Consider the following 4,002-nt stretch of genomic DNA (forward strand, 5'->3'; position numbering starts at 1 on the left):
ATATATATATATATATATATATAATATATATATATATATATATATATATATATATATATTTATATATATATATATATATATATATATATATATATATATAATATATATATAATATATATATATATATATACATATATATATATATATATATATATATATATATATATATATATATATATATATATCTATATATATATAAGTTAGTTATTCTAATATATATATATATATATATATATATATATATATATATATATATATATATATATATATATATTATATATATATTATATATATATATATATATATATATATATATATATATATATATTAGAATAACTAACTTAAAATATATAAAATTAAATGATAAGTAAAACATTTTTTAAAATTTTAAATTGATTAAATAATAAGTATTTTTTGTTTTGTTATGTGTAATTGTTTATTTTGAAAAAAAGTTAAAGTTTTAAAATAGATTGAGTAAGTTTGGTATTCAGCATTATGAAATTATTAATTCTCTATCATAGATTGTATTTAAAAAATTATTGTGGAGAATACGCTGTTGGCGTTGCGACTCATTCCGGCGCCCGGGCTGATTATCAAATTTGCGTAACATGGGCAAAAAATGCGCCCCCACCCCATTTTACTAGTCACCATCCATTGACAAAACTGAAAACTGTTAAGTTAGTCAGGAAAGAAAAACAGTAGTACATTTTTTTTAACACTTCGACTGAGTAGCATTCAGTAATCAGCTTAGAATGAGATATTTTTTTTTTCCAGTTTTTCGCCCCCTTAGCGTCGGCGCAAGGGGCGATCACCCCATCCGCCCTCCCCTTGCTACGCCTCTGGATGTGGTTAGCTTAAAATGATGTTTCTCGTTTGAAAGTCTTGGAAAACTGAGGATCTATATGGAAGCATCCAGACCGAGATTTAGAAGTCAAGTAATCTTCTTCTTCGTTCTAAATTTTTAGTGTTGGGAGGGATCGAGCCTTATCTGCCAGAGGGTTTGAACTCGAGACTTTTTTCGAATTTATCAACCATGAGCTTTGCCGACTCGACCATGCTTCCATCACAATTAAGGATTACGTGTCAACTGGTTATGCGCCATTGAGGCTATTGACTCCGATTTCAGCCTGCTTTTCTGTTTGGATTTGCTTCCATAGCCTTTGTCCAACCAAGAACAAACTACAAGGCAGCAGTTGTTTGATTTTGGAGTTGTCTCTCCTAGAAGAGTGGCTGTCCCTAGCTAACGAGCCTCATCTGCACGAGGGTTCGAACTCGAGACTTTTCGGTTTAGCAAACATGAGCTTTACCGACTCGACCACGCCGACCCCTTCAAGTAATCTAATATAGGTATATAGGGATACACATCAACGTTCGATGTATTTTACTGAGCAAGCTAGCTCATAGTTTACATGTTAATGCAATCCGCATGTTACTTTTTAAAACCCAATCATCATCTAATGCTCAACCATGCTCGTAGTTGACATTGATAGGTATGGATTATAGATATGTAAGCTATAAGCCGACCCGTAGTTAAGATAATAACTTTCTAATGAAAAATTCTATCTAATTCAAAACAAGTGTATTGTTGGTATGTACAAATCCGTATTTCTACACAAAAAAAACTCAATAGTTGTATAACCGAATAACTATCTAATAATCCAAACTGAAGTCTTTTAGTGATGATAATAGATTGGTATGAAAATGGATAGTATAACGTCTGGGGATTTAGAGACATCAATCTTGGATAAATGTTGTCGAATTAGTCGTGACAGCGACATCATTTTCGTTTCAAGTTGATGTGGTCAGCATCACGCAAAGATATAATAACGGTTTGTGAGGGGGCTGGTTAATGGTGAATTTGTGTGTGGGGATGGTTAATGGTGAATTAGTTTGGAATGGTTAATGGTGGATTTGTGTGGGATGGTTAATGGTTATTTGGAGGGAAAGGTTAATGGTTATTTGGAGGTACTGGTTAATAGTTATTTGGAGGTACTGGTTAATGGTTAATGGTTATTTGGAGGTACTGGTTAATGGTTATTTGGAGGGACTGGCTAATGGTTATTTGGAGGGACTGGTTAATGGTTAATGGTTATTTGGAGGGACTGGTTAATGGTTATTTGGAGGGACTGGTTAATGGTTATTTGGAGGGACTGGCTAATGGTTATTTGGAGGGACTGGTTAATGGTTATTTGGAGGGACTGGTTAATGGTTATTTGGAGGGACTGGTTAATGGTTATTTAGAGGTACTGGTTAATGGTTATTTGAAGGGACTGGTTAATGGTTATTTAGAGGGACTGGTTAATGGTTATTTGAAGGGACTGGTTAATGGTTATTTGGAGGGACTGGTTAATGATGAATTCGTATGAAATGGTTAAAGACACATTTTGTGGAAGAATTGATACTAAATGTCTGTTGAATGGATAATGATAAATAATGCGTGAATTACATAATGATGATTGATTATTTTTTTTAAAAATGTATGAACAAGTTAACGATGGTTTTGTAGGACTTAATGTGTTGGATTCGATTTTAAGCATCTGAATAACACAGAGAAAGGTAAAATTAGGTGGAGCAATTTGTAATAGATCAACAACGTTGCTCTATGATGGGATGGTCGTAAAACGCAAGGTACATACATATTTGTATAACTCCAGACTATAGCAATGGAGACGTTTTGATTTCCGTTCGCGGACTCGAGTCGACTCAGCTCTAATGAGTACCTGACACGTTACTCACATTAAAAGTGACAGCATATAAATGAGCATGCTACGCCTTTTTCTGACCAGGTCGTAAAAAACTGCTCAACTCTACTTCATTTGTCGTGCTCGAAATGGCGACTTGGCGTTTGAAGGTTACCCCAAGCTGTGCTACACGGCTTCAAGTTTGATGTGTTATCTAAAAAACTGATGTGCTGGCTGGAATTGTAAAACGGTCAGCTAAAGACAAAGAGTTGCTTTGCGGATTAGGGTAGAAGAAAAACAAAATCAATCAGGTCAACGTGACCTGGAAGTGTTGAGTTGAAACGGATGAAGGCGCCAGTGGTGGGTCGGGATGACACTTTAACGAGTTTTTCACACGGCAGTCAAGTAGCGCGTGTTACATGACTGCGAATGACAAATGACTGGGGGTAACAGAGGAATGCACATGCCAGATGACTGCGAGTCAAGTGTCAGATGACTGCGAGTGTTAGATGACTGCGGGTGTTAGATGACTGCGGGTGTCAGATGACTGCAAATGTTACATGACTGCGAGTGTTAGATTACTGCGAATGTCACATGACTGCGGGTGTCAGATGACTGTGAGTGTCAGATGACTGCGAGGGATCAGTGTGGTCGAGTCGGTAAAGCTAATGGTTGTTAAACTGATATGTCTCGAGTTTGAACCTCCGAGCAAATGAGCCCTGAGAGCTGGGGGACAGCCACTCTTCTAGGAGAGACAACTCCAACATCAAACAACTGTTGCCTTGTAGCTTGTTCTTGGTTGGACAAAGGCTATGGAAGCAAATCCAAAAGGCGCTAACATGATCACATGTAATATTTAATTGTTTTGCAGAAAATCCCTTTGAACATTACAATTAAGAGCAACGGAGAGTACAAATGAAGGTACAAATATCTTATCTCTGCGTGTGACAGGCAGATACGGATATCTGTTAATGTGGATGCCATTTGTTTTATTTTATTTTAATTTCCGGAAATTGTCTTGCAAGTGAAATTCGATTGGTCAAAGTCAGGAGAATATAACGACGAGAATTCTCAGCCAATCAAAGGCCAAACAATTTACGGAAATAAAATCAGGCTAAACAATTATACAAATTAAAATAAATAGTTAATAACAAGTTCAGATATGAAGGTGCGTAAGGAAGTTGAAGTAGAGATGAAGACTTTAAAAGAAAACCAAAAGCATTAAATGAAGAAGCTGTGTGGTCTGTATTACGTATCGTAGGCTACCTAACTTTCCTTGCCTAAGGTACCAATTAGAACTGAGTAGACTCAGGGATTTCTT

Source organism: Physella acuta, unplaced genomic scaffold (genome assembly GCF_028476545.2).
Source record: "Physella acuta isolate Inbredline_101_S28 unplaced genomic scaffold, ASM2847654v3 ptg000192l, whole genome shotgun sequence".
Classification (NCBI taxonomy): Eukaryota; Metazoa; Mollusca; class Gastropoda; family Physidae; genus Physella; species Physella acuta.